At 38.8% G+C, this 12,245-nt stretch overlaps 1 pseudogene; it reads right to left on the bottom strand.

The window, feature by feature from the left end:
- Positions 1–3,309: 3,309 nt before the first annotated feature.
- LOC139314972 (uncharacterized) lies at positions 3,310–11,187 on the bottom strand (annotated as a pseudogene).
- Positions 11,188–12,245: the final 1,058 nt, after the last annotated feature.

The raw sequence follows: 12,245 nt of genomic DNA on the forward strand, positions 1-12,245 counted from the left end.
GGTAGAGAAGGAGATTTTTAATTTTTAAAATGATGCTTCATCACTATAATCACAATAGCAGCAATGATATCATCAATATTTCAGAAAGCATCTTCAGAATTACAAGTATGCAATAAATCTATGGAGGAAAATCATTTTTTACAATGATAGTTAATATTAAATCAGATGCCTGTACTTAATAATCAAAATCCTAATTGATTTTGATCCTAGAAGTTTGATTTATATACATTCCATTGAAATAAACTGTAGTTACTTGAATTAATTTTAATCCCAGTAAATGCTTAAGGTCAGGGCCTAAATTGAAGGTGTCTGTTTTGTCACCTTCAATTTAGGAAAATTTGAGAGAGAGAGAATTTCAAGAGGGGATTGAATTCCTTTGTTGACTTCTTTTTAATTACAATTTATTTGGGTTATGTTGAGAAAGCTATGAGAAGGTGAAGGGGAAAATGATATTAAAAGATAATGTCTTTATTGAGTTATGTTTTGTTTTGGTTAGTTTTTGAGCAGAATTCTAATTTTTAAAAGATCTCTTCAATTATACCATGAAAGTTAGAAGCTTCGGAGGGGGATAGTGTTATGAGGGACTGAAAAAACACAGTTAGCATATTTAGTCTCGCAGATGATTAAGTGACCCATTTTGCTTCTTATTTGAATATAAATCATGAAAAATTGCACAGTTGAAAGTCATTCTTCATTTCTGTGTCCTACTGAGTTCTGAGAGGCTCCAAAATGTGGGCTGTGGGATTGCCTCCATTATGCTTGACAGCCAAGTTTCAACGATGCCATTTCAATCTTCTCACAATTCTGTGTTTTCCTAGAAGGGAAATTTGTTGACTTTATTCAGTAACTTTAGTGTAATAGAATTTATAGAGGATAATAATCTGGGGACCAGACAAGCAAAATTGACATGGAATAACTAGATAGGTAATAAGAACTATACAGTATAATAAAGGGATTATTATACAGAAGAAGATCAGTAGTAGAAGTCTGGTTTCTACCAGAAGTGGTCTAGTTTCCATGGTATGTCTAGCGAAGATGAGGAAGATTTCTATTTGAACTTTGGAGATCAACTGCCCAACATAACTGTAGTGAATATAGGTATCAATGATTTGGTTTTGTACAGGGATATTTCCGTGTTTCTCTGTAAATCCTGTAACTCTACACATATGAATATATTCATTCTAAGGAAAAGCCACAAAAGACTAATTGTATTTAAATTGTAAGTTAAAATGCAGTAAACATGATGATCAACAGAGCTGATAAATACGGACACAAACCAAAGAACTCAGATGCATGAGTATTTCATAATTCACACACTGCCAGTGGCAAAAGCTACAATAATTGCTGTTAGTAGACGATTCTCTGGGACAAAAGCGTGCACTATTTTATTCCACTCTCTTGTGCTGCTATCAATTTAAATTTCCTATTTTTTGGCCATGGCAATAACTGAAAGTGTTCTTTTATACAGTTCTTTATAGATATGATTGTGGGTGTTCATACTAAAATAACACTGATTTGTAGAGATAAACATCAAACAGGGAGAAATACTTTTTTAAAAAAACAAAATCAACGTGCATCAGGATAGACTGAATAAACTGGCCTTGGAGATAAAGCATAACATTTTGTCTATAACCATATGCTTAAAACTGGTGGTTTCACAAAATTAGTTCCTTTGTGTTAGGAAAAAAAACAACCCTCTGAGTATTTAGAAAGCAAACAGCTCTTTATCTGATATATGTTTGAAAAATATCATTGCTCCTGTTCCATTTTATCGAAGATTGGATGTTTATATTTTCCTTTAAAAAAGATATCCCAGAAAGCATCACATTTCTCCAAATTCTAGATTTAGATATTAGGAAGGTTTGTTTTTTTAAAGTCACAGTTGTTGATTGTGATAGCAGCAAATTTTGTAACTTGGAAGTCCAAATTATCAATTCAGGAATGTCCACTGTGCATATTAAATGCTGAACTGGAACACCTCTCCAAATTTGGGTCCAAATCACAGTACATATCACATAGTTAAACTGAAATTCATTACCATCTTATGTGATAGATTTAAGAGGGAAACGAATCTGTTCATTTCCCTCTTAAATCTAGTACATATGTTGGTAATGAATTTCATTTTAACTATATGATATGTAAAGGTTCAATTAAGAAAAATATGTTAAAAGTTTCCAAAAGACTTTCAGAAAAAAATATATCAAAGGAAGGGATGGGCTGCTGTGGGTTTGCAGGAGTTCGGGAGAACCTCTAGCTAAGATCCTGTGCAGTTCGGAGAACACCCAAATCCCACTCCTGGCTGGCCCCGCCCCACCCACCCCTCCCAGGAGTCCCCATGCGGCCTGTTTTGGATGTAGGTAAGTGCAGGGTGTGCACAGAGGCTCGGGAAGTGCGATAAACAGGCCTACCGGAAGTTCAGGAAGGGCCTCCAGAGCCAGGGGAGGCCGTTTTCGCCCTTCCAGATGCTCAAGAAAAGCCTCTGGAGCCTGGGGAAGGCAAAAACGTGCCCCCCCCCCATGGTGCAGGAGGCCAACTAGGCCATGCCCACCACGGCCACACTCACCCAGCAACCAAGCAGAGAACCCCTTTCTAAAAATTTTGAAGCCCACCCCTAGTTAAAGATGAACAAGAAAGCTGGAGAAGCCAGAAGTAATTACTCTTCACTGTAGAATCAAATCTCCCAGGACAAATAGAACCACATTCAGGACAACTGCTTTGAGAACCATCACCACATTCATTTAAACATAGCTTCATAGAATGAAAGAGTTGGAAACAATGTTAAGAATCTTCTGTTCCAACCAGTGCAGGAATTCACTACTAGAGCCTCTTTTTAAATACCCCCAGGAAAGGAAACTCTATCACCTCCTAAGGCAATCTGTCCCACTGTTGAACAACTCATACCCTTACATATAAGATTTTTACTTGATATCTCCTCAAAATCAACTTCCTTATAATTTAAAACCATTGTTTCTTACCTTTCCTTCTCTACATATGTATAATACTTCCATCAGCAGCCACACCATGTTTCAGGAAGCTTTTGTGTACAACTTCCATTTAACATCCAATAGCTGTTAATATCCCACTTTGGCCATTGCACCTATCTTCAGATCTGATTCATGTTTTCAGATACAGCTGACCATAGTGAAAAAGAAAGAGAAACAGCTACTCAGTTTCTATTAATGGTTGCAATTTATATTTGTAATAAAAATGATATTATCAGACCTGATCGTAAAAATCCTTATAAGGCATAGTCGTCTTTTTGGTAGGTCAATTCAACTTGCTCTTCATTCCATAAACTAGACAAAACAGCTAATTCAGCATTTTCTCCTTTTCTCTATGAATAACAGTGAAGTCTTCAGAAAATCCATAAATGTGGAAGAAGAAAGTATTAACAGAAAATCTTGAAGAAACATAATTATAACTTTAAAGGAATCACAATTCAGAATAAATATAGGAACGGTAACTATTTTGCAAGTTACTATGAGAAATCAAATTGACACAAATCTCTATTACACAAGTTATACTAAAATAAAAATTCAAACACCGTTTTCTAAATATAGTACACTATGTAGCTAATTGTAGCTAATTGTCTTATTAGTGTTTTAAATAAAAAGTTTGGGGTAGGAAAAAAAACAAATTTCTACTATATTTGACTATGTTAAAATTTTATGGCAGCATAAAAATGTTATTTTGTTTTTAGCAAATAAAGGGATGGCCAAGTTTGACAACACAACAAAATAAAATTATGATTATTTTTTTTTAAAAAACAAACATAATAAAAATAATTAAAATATCACTAGATTTCTTACTGATATTCTTTTAATTTTGCTTTAAGTGCAAAAAAATTAAGCCTCATGAGAAACCAATCAGTCAAGAAAATAGATTGAATGTGGTAAGAAGTCTGGGTATGAATTTGTGACAATGGATCATATGAATCAAGTAGGATTTATTCCTGATTCTAATATTGACAGATCAAAATAGGAGATAATGCTTTGGAGCTATAATGAAATCGTTACCAGAAATGTGCTGGGAATAATGATTGACATTAATCACAAATAGTGTCTTTAAGACCAAAGTAAAGCTGTGGGGAAAAAAAGAAAAGCAGTAGATGGCTGAATAGGCTTTGGGGTTCAGTATTTCTTCACAATAATCACTGCAAATACATTTGTCTGATTTGTCACGAAGCAATCTGGTAAACAGTAGCTCCATTCTGAGACTTTCTTTTGTTGGAAAAAATATAGCTCAGTCATTTTTGAATTTAACAGCAGCAGGAGGAGGAGGAGGAGCAGGAGCAGGAGGAGCAGGAGGAAGAGATGTCAAATGTGAGTTTTTACTTTACAGTTTAAACACAAAAGGGCAAATCTGAGTTTACTTAAATGTATTTCACAAATTCTGTTTTGGGAGGTCTCAAGCTAAATGCTTTTGTATGGCCTAGAATAAAAATGATATCATGATAGGAAAGTGATCAATAAAGATACACAGTTGCTATCAATTACTGGATAGGGTAGCCACATTGTCAGGTCAAGGGTCATTTTTAAGTAGGGGACAGAATTCCAGATTTTGTTTAAGCCTTAAAGTTCAGTTAGGAGTCTAAGAAGAAAATTATAGCTACATGAAAATGTTATTACTTGAAGATTCTGCTCCAAGTGAGATTCCAACTTGAGGAGGAATCAGCTAAGTAAATAATTACTTTAACCCTTCCTGGCAGATTCCATATCTACAGTAGTGATAGATCTGCATTCACATACTAAGACAGTAAGTCTCCTGATTCTAGTAGTGTAAGCGCTGTGCTACACAAATGAGGAACTGGGATGGTAAATTAAAAAGTGAGTATCATTGAACCACTCCCAGGAATTCCACTTTCAGCACTGTTGTCAGTGCTATCATCACTGGTATATGGCTCAGCAGCAGTAAAATCAGCATAAATTGAGCAGATTGGAGAAAGCTACTAAAAGCTATGTGTGCTCCTCCATTGGAAGTTAGTATGAGCTGGATGTGCTGGGAAGATGTTCAGATGGAAGAGTGGGCTGAAACAGGCTGGAGTTTTCAGAAGAGATCGAGGAAATGTTTGGGGTGAACAAATGAACAAGTGGTACCACATTTTATGAGTAGGTGATAACAATGATAGGAGGGTTGGACTATTATTGGCCTTCATCAGGCCACTTGGCTGATGAAATATCTGTTTGCAGGTATTTGGAGGGTGGTCCCACAAGAATGGACTTAAACTCACTATTTTTTGAATTTGACATTAGTTCCCTCTGTTGTGTGTCAGCTTTGGAAGCTATATTAACACCGGAAGCTTCCACGCTGCCACCTTCTTGCGTTTGGAAAAGTAGGAGGGGGGATTTAGTAGAGAGATTTTACTCTACTACTATTATGCTATTAGACATAATAGCATTCTTCTTTTCAGTCAAGGTCATGATGTTCCTGCAGCTGGAGGAGGAGTGGTTGCAGTGGTGGCTTAAGTTGGGACGGATGGTAATTGGGCCCTGTGATGGACTGATGGGTGCAGGGGCTGGATTTGAAGTTTTGATTTACTGAGGGTGTCAGGGCATCGATTAATCCCATCTTTGGCTCTGGGAAAAATCACCCTGGTTTAGAGGATGGATCGTGGCTTATTCCTTGTTGCAATATTCTGAAAAGAAATCCCGAAGAAAAGTTTTCTAATAAAACTCATTTATTTGTTATAAAGAAAATAAAACACCTCACTAACTAAGAAAGTTAATTGCTACATTTTGAATGTAATTCGGGCCGACTGCTTTCCAGCAGTCGACACCCCCGTGACATGAGAACAAAGGAAAAAGTGTGAAGGAATGTAAAGGAATGCGGACATGCGTAGTAAAATACTGATAAGGAACTTGGCAAACTACAGTAAGTCTATTAGTCCAAAAATAATGAAGCTCAGCTGGTAAATAAAATAACGCAGTGACATTCCCCTTCTTTGCCAGTTGAGCAAATATCAGTACATCATCAAATAAGGCACATCTTCTTACGCAGATACTCATGTTGAGCTGCTGGAAGTGGTTTGTTGAGCATATCAGCAATTTGATCATGTGTAGATACATATTGCATTTTGACAAAACCTTTTTTCACTAAATGTTTTATGTTTTGATAACGGATGTCAATGTGTCTGGACCTAGAACCTGTAAAATGAGATTCAGAAATATAAACCACCGATTCATTGTCTTCCATCACGGTGATTGGTCGGATCGGGTGTGTCCAGATATCTGTGACTAGAGCATCAAACCAAGTTAGAGAATTACATGCATCTGAAACACAAGCATATTCAGCTTCAGTAGATGAACAAGAAACAAAATTCTGTTTACATACTTGCCAATAAACAGGACATCCATTTAAGAACATCATATAACCTGATGTACTTTTACGTGATTTCTTATCACTTGCCCAATCAGAATCTGCATAACAACATAATTCTGCATAATCAGTATGTGTTGGTTCTAACAATAATTTCATGTGTTTAGTGTATTTTAGGTATCTCAATAATTTCTTAATACATGTCCAATGAAACTGTTTTGCCTTACCTACGTGTCGAGATAAGAGATTAACACTAAGTGCAATGTCGGGTCTGGTCCAACTACTAATATACAACAGTAACCCAATGACTGAACGATAAAGTGTTTGATCCTCGAACTCAGGACTTGCTTCTTGTGTCAAGTTGTGAAAATCTGTTTGCATGGGTGTCTTTGTTGTGTTAGCATCTTTCATATTGCAATGATGCAAAACTTGTTCAATTTTATCTTCTTGTGAAAGGCTAAACCTCTTCTGTGTTTTTTCAATCTGAACACCTAAATAAGTGCTAATGTGACCCAATGATTTCAATGTGAAGTATCTCTGCAAAGCTTTGGCAAAAATCTCACTCATTTGCTTATTTGGACCAATATAAACAATATCATCAACATAAACAAGAACTATCTCATATGCATTGTTAGATCTTTTTGTGAACATGCACTCATCAGTTTCGGACTTAATAAAGCCCATTGAATTTAGTTTGTCAGTAAGACATAAATACCACATTAAACCAGATTGTTTAAGACCATAAAGACTTTTGTTTAGGAACCAGGTATCCCCTTCTTGCTGTCAGAATCCTGGAGGACTTCTCATGTAGATCTCTTCGTCTAGGTCTGCATGTAGATAAGCCGTGTCAACATCAAACTGGAAAACTTCTAAACCAAGGATAGTTGCAGTTGCTAAAGCAATTTTTACACTCTCAGTTCTGACTGTCGGTGAGTAAGTATTTGTGTAGCCCTCAGGATAACGTTGAGCGAAACCCTGAGCTACAAGTCTGGCTTTGTACAATGACTCACCATTTGGTTTCTTTTTGATTCTGTAGACCCATCGAGTGCCAATGACCTTTTTGTTTGCTGGAGGTTTTGCAGGTGTAAATACTTTAAGTTTCTTTAGACTGTCCATTTCAGCCTGCATTGCATCATACCATTTGTCTTGCTCTGAATCAGGGAGCTGCTTGATTTGTATGAAATTATCAGGTGGAAGTGTAACATTGCAAATCAAAGGCAAGGGTGCTTTTGTCAGTTGCCAAGAATATCGTTGTGGAGGGATCCCTTTTGTGACCCTCTTGGAACGTCTCGGAACAACTGTCCAATCTTCTTCTGGTTCGTCCTCGTCCTCACTTTCGTCGCTAGCGTCAGCATCCGCGACTTGCGAAGATGGAACATCGGGTTGAGAAGAACTAGTAGAATCTTGATCATCAATCTGCGTGGCATCAGCAGTATCATCTCTAGGAAAGTAAACTCCAGGATCATTGGAATGAATCCTGGACCAGTCGATATCTTCCTCAAAATTAGCAGATTGGGAAATCACAATTGCATGTTTAGAGTCAATAAATTTGCTCCATTTTGAATTATCATCAATACCCATAAATCTCAGTCTCTTTGCTGCTGGACTTCCTTTTCTTCTTTGAGCTAAGGGAATGTTCACCATAGCGTATGAACCAAAAATATGGATGTTTTTAAGATCAGGCTTGTAGCCATACAACATGAAGAAAGGAGTCTCATTTATTACACTGCTCCAAGTACGGTTGACAATGTAATTTGCGTACTTGATAGCTTCACCCCAGTATATCATATCAAGGTTGGCGTCTTCTAGGAGACAACGCATCATGGTTTGCAGGACCCCTTGTCTTCGTTCTACAACTCCATTGTGAGCCGGTGTGTAAGGGGCCAAAGTCTGATGAATAATTCCATTCTTACCCATCCAGTCCTGGAAACGCTGAGACATGAATTCGGCATCACGATCACTCTGGATTCTGGCGATGCGAACTTGGTGTTGGGTAGAAACAAGGGTTGCAAAGTCTTTAAAGATCTGAAAAGTCTCTGATTTTTCTTTCATAGGATATACATATCCATATCTAGAGTAATTATCAACAATTGTTAGAAAATATTTTCTACCACCAAATGATGGTGGGAAAGGACCAACTATGTCAGTGTGAACCAAATCAAAAATGCGTGTTGACAGGCGTGTAGCATGTTTGGGAATGGCTGCTGCTTTGGATTTGGCCTTTTTGCAGACAGCACAATCCAAAAACACCTTACACCCCTTTAGATCCAAACCTTTTGCAAATTCCGGCATCTTCCTAAGAACACGGAAACTGGCATGCCCCAATCTTCTATGCCATTTGTGGATACACCTGGAATGCAAAGGTTTACCTGTTAGTGAATTCTCAACATTAACATTTTTATGCGGAACCTCAGGCTTGCTCTGAGCAACCTGTTTACCAACTCTCTTTTTGTTGGCTTTAGGAGCCTTAGGGGTAGCAACAGGATCTCTCTCTGGAGCATCTCTCTCTGGGCCTGTGCTCTCCCTTTTTGGAGTTTGTATTCTTGCCTGTGTTTGTGTTTTAGGCTTTGGCTTTAAGTAATAAACACCACCAATTAATATGGTTTCAGCAACAATATCTCCATCTTTAACTATGTAACTTGCTTTTTCAAGGTGGTGAACTTGGAACTTTAACATTCTAGACAAGTGACACTGACTAAGCAAATTACTGGTTGCTGTTGGTATGTAATAAACATCAGGAATGAATGCATCGAGCTCTTCAACATAAACAGTTCCTTTTCCTTTGACCTGACAAGGATGATTGGAAAAAGAATAAAGTTCACGTAGTTCTGGTTCAGGCTCGTGCATTTCTGTGAAAAGTTCCTTTCTGTAGGTAACATGCAATGCTGCACCACTGTCCAAAGTCCACAGGAGTCATCTGTCGTACTCTGGTTGAGGTTGTGGATCATTGGTTAAAGCCAGTGTGGTGAGTGGAGTTTGTGGATCACGCCGGGGACCACGACGACCTTGTCTTCCACCTCTGCCTCTGCCTCTGGAGTCTGTTCCTCTGGGCTGGTACGTGACGGGAGCTGGAACTCGTTGGGGACAATCCCGGGTGGCATGTCCCACACGATCGCAGGTGTAGCGTCTTGGCATCCTTGGAGCATGGGTCCTTCCTCAGAAGGGGCGCCTAGCTGGAGCTCTTGATGCAGGTGGTCCTCTCAAATGTGGCATGGCCAACATGAATGCCTCTTCTTCAATTAAAAGTCTACAGACATTGTCCACTGTGCGTTGAGCAATTGGGACTTGGTTAATTTTTGTAACAGCATCTTTCCATTCATAATTCAAAGAGTTAATAATGATGCTGATCATTTGAATATCTTCAATGTTATGGCCTCTTTCTCTCAATTCTGTTCTCAGACCTTTCAGTTTGGTCAAATGTCCTCCAATTTGTTCACTGGGTTTCAATCTCGAACCGTGGAGTTCAGACATGAGTAAACATGAAGATTCAATTGAGACAGGCCTGTAGCAATTTTCCAATTCAGCCCAAATTTGTCGGGCTGTTGTATTTGGTGGAAAAGTGACCTGCAGTTCAGTATCCATGGACATCAATAATGTTGTGCGAGCCCTAATCTCTAAATCTCTTATTGCAAAATCCCATGGTTGTGCAGGAGGATTAAAAACCATGCAGTGAGTGCCTTCTCTAAGAAGCAATAGTGTAATCTCACTGACCCAGGCTTTATAATTGTGTCCTGACATTTTTAGTTTTGACTCACCAGTTAGTGGAGAGACAGAAAATGCCTGGTAAGGAGCCTGCATTTGGTACGCTGTCTGTGCTGGCAAAAATGCCTGTGGTATTTGCTGTGCCTGTTGTGGACCTAAAAATGGTCTTGGTTGTGCCATTGGAGGTGGGCCAGGAGCTGGCCCTATTTGCACTTGTGGCTGGGGCATATATGCAGGCATTTGTAGCTGCTGTGGCTGATGCACTGGAATCTGCTGTATTCCAGTTGCCATTTGTGCTTGATCTGCAATATTGACATGACCTGCTGGGAATGCAGTCATTTGCCTTTGCTGCATAAAGCGTGGCTGTGTTCCATCTAAAAAGACACCAACACCACCAGGGGGTGTTGGAGTTTGAGCCCGTGGAGATACTTGTGGCATTTTAGCTTGAATCTCTGAGTGAGTTAGAGACAGGTTAGCCAGGGTCTGCTGTAGTAATTTAAAATGTTCATCTAAGCTCCTTTCTCTTTCAGCTTCCTGTAGTAAATTACTTTCGCCAGCAGATGGTGCTGCACCTTTAGCTTCGGGCAGCCCAGTTACAAGGAATGACTGCGTGGCAGGTTTACATGTAACTTGATCAAGGAGACTTTCATGTGACATATGCAGTGCTCTTTGCCTTAATTGGCCTGACACAGAATCCACCAGGGGGAGTGTCTTTGGCTCTGAGGAAGAAGACAAGATGGCGCTTTTTGAAAAATTTAAGTCACGGGATTCTCCCTTATCTTGCTCAAGCATAAACAGAGCTCTCTTAAATCGAGACAGTTCTTTTTCATAATATTTTACATGCTCACGATAGGATTTGATGGCCATCTCACGCCGAGTGAGTTCAGAGTTTTGAGGAGTATAGTAAATTACTTCTCTCTCTATGTGGGAGTGAAAAAACTTTGCCGTTTGTGGAAAATCTGGCTCTGCATCAAGCATTACAAATTCAGAAGGTTCTGGGGAGACAGTTTGAGAGCTGGCAGAATTAGAAGGGGGAGTTACTGACCTCAGTCGTAGTGCTTCGCCTCCAAAAACAGCTCTTCTGTTATTTTCCTCCTGAAGCCTTTGTAGAATTCTTTTCGCTTCTTCATTAGTGAGAGCGGAGATATCTATATTTTCGGCAAAATGCATTCTGTATTTGTTTTACTTCTGTTTCGGCATCTTAGCAAAATAATTAGCATACCTCAGTAGCTAAAAACTAATTGCCTATGGGCTCTTATCAGAAATAACAAAACAAGGAAAAAAGCCATAAGTCAACCGTCCGAGCTACCAGATGTCAGGGCATCGATTAATCCCATCTTTGGCTCTGGGAAAAATCACCCTGGTTTAGAGGATGGATTGTGGCTTATTTCTTGTTGCAATATTCTGAAAAGAAATCCCGAAGAAAAGTTTTCTAATAAAACTCATTTATTTGTTATAAAGAAAATAAAACACCTCACTAACTAAGAAAGTTAATTGCTACATTTTGAATGTAATTCGGGCTGGCTGCTTTCCAGCAGTCGACACCCCCGTGGCATGAGAACAAAGGAAAAAGTGTGAAGGAATGTAAAGGAATGCGGACATGCGTAGTAAAATACTGATAAGGAACTTGGCAAACTACAGTAAGTCTATTAGTCCAAAAATAATGAAGCTCAGCTGGTAAATAAAATAACGCAGTGACAGAGGGAAAACCCGGAACTCTCAGATTTGGGTTTTCCCAGATGTCCCAGTATTCCTATTCTAATAAATGGAAGTTTTGAGATGATGCCTGTGTTGGAGTTTTTGATTGGAGTTGGGTTGTTCTGGAACGCTGACATTAACCCGAATTGAAGAATGCTATTATGTCTAACTAAAATCTCTCTACTAAATCCCCCCTCCTAGTTTCCCAAGAGCAAGAAGGTGGCAGCAGGGAAGCTTCCAGAGTTAATATGGCTTCCAAAGCTGACATTGTGGACCTGACATTGGTCACCTCTGTGGGTCCAGTGTTGGCTGGAGAATAATCTTGAGCTTCCTAATAAGGACTGTGCCTACTGCATTTCCATCCTTATGTTTCATTTTCAACTTTTTCTGCTGGTGTCGTGGAATGTAGTAAGGAGGTAAAGTCTCTGGAGGAGGAGATGCATTCCCAAGTAATAAGAAGCAACTCAGTCCAAATATTATATGTGCGAGAAAGAGAGTGAAGACAGCTCCTCCCTAATTGGGCACATAAT

Source organism: Pituophis catenifer, unplaced genomic scaffold (genome assembly GCF_029215685.1).
Source record: "Pituophis catenifer annectens isolate HBS135680 unplaced genomic scaffold, rPitCat1.0.hap2 SCAF_3, whole genome shotgun sequence".
Lineage (NCBI taxonomy): Eukaryota > Metazoa > Chordata > Lepidosauria > Squamata > Colubridae > Pituophis > Pituophis catenifer.